Here is an 8,658-nt window from a genome sequence, read left to right as displayed (position 1 = left end):
TGGCAATAAATCATCACAGTTTTTTCCCAGTTTTAAGAGTCAACAATTTTCAAACATGAGACATATTGTGTGTAAATCAACAGCTGTAATTTCAAACAGCTATAGTACATTTTTTTACATCTGTACAGCAAACTGAAAAACACACATGTGCATTGTGTGATGTCGCTAAAGTCTAGCCTCACTATATTATGTTTTTTTGTTTTCTTTCCTTTTTAGTTGTCTCCTGGTATACACTCACAAACTTGATGCGGACATTCTGACAAATCACAAAAGAAACCCAAAATAGTACATTTCTGAGCTCTGACTGTGGATCATCCATAGCGAGTTGATGAGCAACTACATACTAGGTAGACCTACATATGAAGCAAATACAGTGGAGTAGAATCTTATACTGACACTGCACCATTTAGTAATATGCTTAATTCTTTGTTCCACTACTTGAGAAACTTTGGCAATGGTGAAATTGATTGTCACCAAAGATCTGCTGTAGTGATTTCAATGGTTGCATACTTCATGCTATTTAATTAATAAAAGGTTAAACATGTTAATGTTTAATAACAGTACAAAATACATAAGTACTGTACACATGTGTAACTCAGTAGCTGCCAAGCACAGATAAGATGTGCTTTATTACAAAAGGCCATCTAAGAATAGATGTAGGGGTGCTCGAACACTTTCTTTTTACTGTGTAGTAACTACAATAGGAAGGTACTGCTATAAGCTACAGGTGCACTTGTATTTTGTAAACGCTAATATCTTTTAAAAATTAATGTGCTTGTGCCAATTATGTTGGCATGATTGTATATTAACAGGCTAGCAAAAGCATCAAGTATTATGCCAGCATATAATACAAGATTTTAAAGCAATGTGAATGTAAGAAATACGTGCAGCAAAACATGAACACACTATGCATAATGATATCAAATGTACAGTACTCTTATTTTTACAGTTTTTAGCTGATTTGATATACTCTAATAGAGCAGTCACAAAATATATTCTAATAAAACAGTCAGCTCTCTAGCACATTATTTAATTGCATGTGATGGGGCATTTAGAATGTAACAATATCCTCTCAACCAATCAGTTTGGCTTCCACCAAAAACATTCTGCTGATCTTCAACTACTATTAACTGTCCATGACTTAGCATCCAGTTTAAATGACAAAGCACAAACTGATTGCATACTGCTGGATTTCACCAAGGCATTCGACAAGGTTTCCCATAAACTCTTGCTGTTAAAGTTAAGGTACTATGGAACTACCAGAGAGACAATTAACTGTATTTGGTCTTTTTTAACCAACCGTAAATAGTAAGTTTTTTGTGATGGTTCTATTTCAGAAGCTGTCAACGTTACCAGTGGAGTACCTCAGTGCTCTGTATTGGGGCCCTTACTGTTTTTGTTTTTATAAATGACTTTCCCAGCTGTATTAAATCTACTTGTCACCTAATTTGCAGATGACTGTCTGTTGTAACGTATTAAGACACGTACAGATAGGTATCTTTGGAATAAGAAGGCCAATAGCTAGCTAGCATTCACAGTACATTAGTCACCTTGCATACCGTACGCAAGGAAATTTTGACAATAGAAAATTTAACAAAATTGACGAAGCAATTAAATTCATCAAACTTAAGTTCGTTAAATGTCTTTAAAAGTACAGGTTTTGTCTACAATTTTTTGATTTCGTCAACATTTTATTCATGCTGAAATGTGAATTCATCAAATTTTTCCTACGTCAAAATTTCCTTGCGTATGGTACAGCAGTGTAGGTAAAGTATACAATGTGATGCATACACATTTTTAAAATGCTGTATTGATGTCCATATGAAGATAGGCTTGTGTATATATAAGACTGATTTTGTCACAAATATTTATTATAGTATGATAATAGTACATCACTGCACTAACAGGAAACAAATCTAGGTTGGCATATAAAAGTGTAAAAACAAAATACAAGAATGGGGTATGGTATCAATGAGACAGCAACTCATTTGCAGCCATATACATATAGTGCATTTTTGAGCTAGGATTTGAAATTATGTTAGGTGGTTATTCACCTGGGTCAGTCAAGCCCATGAAACAACTTTTTATTTATTAATGCTTTACAGCACAAGTGCTGAAGGTCTGTAGGACACCTGGTCCTACAGCCTGCTCAAAGACTTTAGCTACTTAGACTTTAGCTACTTAGGGTGTGTTTGAAAAGTTGGAGAAAGGAGAAAAAATCCATGACTGGACCTAGGTGGCCTCGAACCTGCAGCCATCCGATTTACGCTCGAACGCTTACAGGAGTCTACCAGGTGGTCAACTAATTTAAATTGCCATGTAATAACACTACATGTAAATGGGTAGTGTCAAGACCAGTATAAACCAAGATTTGAACTGTACTAGATCCCTTCTTCTCCCTACCCAATTAGTCTGGCCACACAAGGCAACCCAACATACACCACGCATGCACAAATTAAAGTATGTAGCTGTCATTGTGCACAAATCCTGTATGCTATAGAGTCTCTAGACCCTCGTTCACGTGAGAGTCTGCCTCTGCCAGACTGAGTTCTGCCACTGGAACATTGAAAAGCGAAAAACGTGCAGTGTACATGCTGTCACATTTACAGCTTTAGAGGCTAACCCCATACCTCTTATCCTCACAGATGAGTTCCTTCCTCTCAGTCCAACTCGTCGCCAACACAGCAACATTGACCTTAATAGATGCGCAGCATTAAAGGAGGTCCGAATGCCTAATGAGTCACGTAGTACCACAAATGATTCACCTACAGTCGCAAGCAGCTGATCAGCAATTATTAGTATTGTATGCGCCTATAATGTAGTAAAGGATCCGCAGAAAATTAAAACGCGAAAGCAGCTGAGTTGCTGAATATCGTCGATGTTTAGCAAATGTCATCAATGTTTAGCAAATGTCGTCGATATTTAGCTAAATGTCGTCGATGTTTAGTAAATGTCATCGATGTTTAGTAAATGTCATCAATGTTTAGCAAATGTCGTCGATGTTTAGCAAATGTCGTCGATGTTTAGTAAATGTTGTCGATGCCACGGTTTAGTAAATGTCGTCGATGTTTAGCAAATGTCGTCGATGTTTAGTAAATATCGACGATATTTGGTTTAGATCTCAATTTTTGGGTTTTTGAGACAAATGGCACCCCATAGTAAAAGAGGACCGTATCAAATCCTGACACTGACCTGCCCAGAGATATGAAATTGGCAAGAGGGCAGCGGAACACAACACAACGGTTTCCTTACGTTACTATGCCGAAAAGTATCCGAAGCTAAAATTAACAGAACCTAGTGTGCGGAGGTTTAAGAACTTGTACAAAGAGTTATCAGGCAATCCGGACCAGCAATGGGCTTCCAATTACTTATTTCTGTGCGTAGTTTTCAACTACAACAACTCTGGATACGATTTAGCTAAGTAACAAGTTTCATCCGTTCCTTTGTGTCAGTGGAGCACGAAATTTTAAAAATAAATCTTGCATCTTGTGAGATACTGAAAATGATATTTCTGTGAAGACAATAATCGTGCCTCCGGTTTCATGGTGGATCAAGCAATGGGATACTACAATGAACATCCCACAATGGTAGGGGGATTGATTTGTACTGAGGATTTTCTGTCCGTTCGAACATTGCGTACTGCGTGCTTGAATTACTTCACATGGATAATAATGCAGTACGCAATACAGCTGTACGCGATACGCAGTACACAATGTTCGAACGCACAGAAAATCCTCAGTAGAAGTTGATTTTTCGGATTGCGGACCCTAACTGTAGGAAGGGCGCGCGAAACCCGGATAATTCGTCAAATTTTATTCCGCCAAAGATCATCAGGAAAGCAATTCGTCAAATTTTCCCTCCGTCAAAATTTCCCTCTGCACGGTACATCAGTAGCACTCAAACATGAGCTACTTGGATAGCACACACATGAGCTACATCAGTAGCACTCACATGAGCTATGTCAGTAGTTGAGCTACATCGGTAGCACTCAATCTGTCATTAACACCGAGACATGAGCTGTCAGCAACACTCAGTCATGAGCTGTCAGCAACGCTCAGTCATGAGCTACATCAGTAGTAGCCAACATGAGCTATGGTGGTAGTACCGAAATGAGGTAAGTTGGTACTCAAACATGAGTTATATATCACAACGTGAGCTACATTGGTAGCACCCAAACATGAGCTACATCAGTAGCACTCACACATGAGGTACATCGGTATCACTCAGTTGGTATTACTCAAACATGAGATGTGTCAGTAGTACTCTAACATGAACTATGTTGGTAGTACTGAAACTAGGTAACTTGGTACTCAGACGTGAGCTATATATCACAATGTGAGTTACGTCAGTGGCACTCAAACATGAGCTACGTCAGTAGCACCCACACATGAGCTACGTCGGTAGCACTCACATGAGCTATGTCAGTAATACTCAAACATGAGCTGTGTCAGTAGCACTCAAACATGAGCTACGTTGGTACTACTGAAATGAGGTAAGTTGGTACTCGAACATGAGCTACATATCACAATGTGAGCTATGTTGGTAGCACTCACACATGAGCTACATTGATAGCACTCAAACATGAGCTACCTCGGTAGTACTCAAACATGAGCTACGTCAGTAGCACTCAAACATGAGCTACATCGGTAGCACTCACACATCAGTTACGCTGGTAGCACTCAAACATGAGCTACGTCAGTAGCACTCACACATGAGCTATGCCAGTAGTACTCACACCTGAGCTATGCCGGTAGCTCTCAATACGTCAGTAACGCTCAGACATGAGCTACATCAGTGGTAGCCGGACACGAGCTATGTTGGTAGTACTGATGAAAGGAGGCAAGTTGGCGCTCAAATGTAAGCTACATATCACAATGGGAGCTATGTTGGCAACACTCAAATGGTACTTAACATGAGCTGCATCTTGCAGTGCAGGCTATGCTGGTTGCATGAGCTGCATCGGTGGCATTCAAACATGAGCTACATTGGTGGCATTCACACATCAGCTACATCAGTAGCACTCACATGAGCTATGTCAGTAGTACTCAAGCATGAGCTGTGTCAGTAGTACTCAAACATGAGCTGCGTTGGTAGTGCTGAGATGAGGTAAGTTGGTACTCAGACATGGGCTGCATGTCACAATGCGATGAGCTACATTGGTAGTACTCACACATGAGCTACACTGGTAGCACTCAGACATGAGCTACATCGGTAGCACTCAAACATGAGCTACATCAGTAGCACTCAAACATGAGCTACATCGGTAGCACTCTTGCACTGAGGACTTTGGGCATACATTTCTGGCAGATCACTCGTGCCCATGTTATAACTACGAAATTCGCACACCCAACTGTGCAATATCTTGAGTGGATGAGATATACGCACTGGCTTAACAAGATATACGCACTGGTACCACTCAAACAAGAGCTACGTCGGTAGCACTCAAACACGAGCTGCATCAGTAGCACTCACACATGAGCTACGTCGGTAGCACCCACATTCACTAGTACACAAACCTGAGCTACGTTGGTAGCACTCAATATGTCAGTAATACCCAGACATGAGCTGTCAGCAACACTCAGTCATGAACTACATCAGTAGTAGCCAGACATCAGCTATGCTGGTAGTACTGAAACGAGGTAAGATGGTACTCAAACATGAGTTATATATCACGATGCGAGCTACGTTGGTAGCACTCACACAGGAGCTATGTCAGTAACAATTAAACATGAGCTACGTCAGTAGCACTCAAACATGAGCTATATATTATGTTGGCTGAAATGAGGTAAGTTAGTACTCAGACATGAGCCACATATCACAAGGTGAGCTACGTTGGTAGCACTCACACATGAGCTACGTTGGTAGCACTCAAACATGAGCTACGTTGGTAGCACCCAAACATGAGCTACGTCGGTAGCACTCAAACATCAGCTACACCATTAGCACTCAAACATAAGCTACGTCGGTAGCACTCACACATGAGCTACGTATGTCGGTAGCACTCATACAAGCTATGTCAGTAATACTCAAACCTGAGCTACGTCAGTAGCACTCAACAGGTCAGTAACACCCAGATACAAGCTGTCAGTAACACTCAGACATGAGATACATCGGTAGTAGCCAAACATGAGCTATGCCGGTAGTACTAAAATGAGGTAAGTTTGGACTCAAACATGAGCTACACATCACAATGTGAGCTACATTGGTAGCACTCACACAGGAGCTATGTCGGTAGAACTCAAATGAGCTATGCCGGTATGGTAGCACTCAAACACAAGCTACGTCGGTAGCACTCAAACTTGAGCTATGTTGGTATATAGTACTGATACGAGGTAAGTTGGTACTCGAACACGAGCTACATATCACAACGCGAGATATGTGGGTAGTACTCACACATGAGCTATGTCGGTAGCACTCAAACATCAGCTACACCGGTGGCACTTATACATGAGCGGCATCAGTAGCACTCACATGAGCTATGTCGGTAGTACTCAAACATGAGCTACGTCAGTAGCACTAAAACATCAGCTACGCCCGCATCATTTAAATATGAGCTATGTTGGTAGCACTCACACATGAGCTACGTTGGTAGCACTCACATGAGCTATGCCAGTAGTACTCAAACCCGAGGTATGTCGGTAGCACTCAATATGTCACTAACACTCAGACATGAGCTACATCAGTAGTAGCCAGACATGAGCTATGTTGGTATTATACTGAAACGAGGTAAGTTGGTACTCAAACATGAGCTACATCTCACAATGTGAGCTATGTTGGTAGCACTCACATGTGCTACATCAGTAGCGCTCAAACATGAGCTACATTGGTAGCACTCAGATTTGAGCTACATTGGCAGTACTCAAACACGAGCTACGTCCATAGCACTCGAACATGAGCTACGTCCGTAGCACGCAAACACGAGCTACGTCAGTAGCATTCAAACATGAGCTACGTCAGTTGCACTCAAACATGAGCTACATTGGTATTACCCAGATATGAGCTACGTTGGTAGCTCCCATACATGAGCTGTGTCGGTAGCACTCAGATGATGGAAGTTGGCAGCACTCAATTATGAGTGATGTCAATAGCACTCACACACGAGCTATCTCAGTAGCACTCGAACATGAGCTACATTGGTAAACGGGGGCTACATCAGCGCTCAAACAAGGGCTACACTGGTAGCACTCAAACATGAACTATCTACAAATGAGCTACCTCGGTAGTACTTGTAAGTTGTAACATGAGTTACGTCAGTAGCACGCAAATATGAGCTACACACAAACATGGTCATAAGCTACCTCGGTAGTACTTGTAACATGAGTTATGTCAGTAACACGCGAACATGAGCTACATCAGTAGCACTTCTAAGATGAGTAGCACTTGACTGCATCAACCACAGACATGCAAGTTGGGGGCTCATAGTCACACATCAGCAATGTCGATCGGTAGCACCTGCCGCATTAGGGACAACTACATTGCAATCACACATCTACTATGTGTGTCTGATTGCATCAATTGCAGTAAATATATGACAGCTACTTTGGTAACTCAGTACACTCACACTTCAGCAATGCTGGTAACACCTGCAGCTGACTGCAGTAAATGTGACACTGCTGGTAGTGCTCTTCAGTCACGTTTGCTACGACATTAGTACCTGGGTGCATCAATCCCAGTAAAATTAATGTGGATATCACAGTACAGTCACACATGACACATCAGCTACCCAATTATCAATCACAGTCAATGCGACCTGTCATCACACATCTACACGGCAGCTATATTGCAGGCATCAGCTGCAGTTGAGGTGACTGCTACATCAGCAACACTATACAGTCAATGTCTGTCTACATCAGTGGCAAAAAATTGGGACAGCTATACATTATTACCATGCACTGTAACTACAGCCACATATCAGCTATATCGTTAGCACGGGACCAGGTCACAACAAGGTGGCAGAAACATCAGCACAGTAACCATACCTCAGCTATGTCATCACCAGACTGCACCATGATCAGCTGCATTGAACAAGACAGCTAGACCAGTAACATTGTACAGTTTATACTGTTAGCATCAGACTATATCAATTACAGAGGAGGTGGCATCAGACCATATCAATTGCAATAAAGGTGGCAGAAACATCTGGCCTTTCTATGCTGGTCAGTATCAACAACCATTACCTAATTGCAGCTCCTAACGGCGCTGCTGGCATGGTTTGCATTGAAGTGGCCAGGTCAACCACAAATAGGTAGACACACGTGCTAACACTTAACGGCGCCTATCAAAGGTGACAAGACCTCATCTGGGCAACAGGAAAACTAAGCTCAAACAACATGATCATTTTACACTTCAACTAGCCATTTAGTTATAACCCGTACTACCCCATTATGGGCTTTCTTTGGGCTATGGAACTCTCGCCCAGATAGGCTCGAGTTAGCTGCAGGGGCCAAAAATCCAACATCGAGTCATACAGATTACAACAAAGGCTCGAAAAGCAGCTACGCGCCTGTCACCGACCTGCGCTGATAGGGGATCACGTGACACCGGATCACGTGATGAAACAACCTGACCACCTGCCAAAAATATAAATGTTCATACCACCAACATCAACAACTACAAAACGTGATTCGACAAAGGTGCTAAATATTCATAAGATATCAA

This window comes from Dysidea avara, chromosome 7, assembly GCF_963678975.1.
Source record: "Dysidea avara chromosome 7, odDysAvar1.4, whole genome shotgun sequence".
In the NCBI taxonomy this organism is placed as follows: Eukaryota; Metazoa; Porifera; class Demospongiae; order Dictyoceratida; family Dysideidae; genus Dysidea; species Dysidea avara.
The sequence above is the reverse complement of the archived record's forward strand: the minus strand, read 5'-3'. Positions refer to the sequence as shown.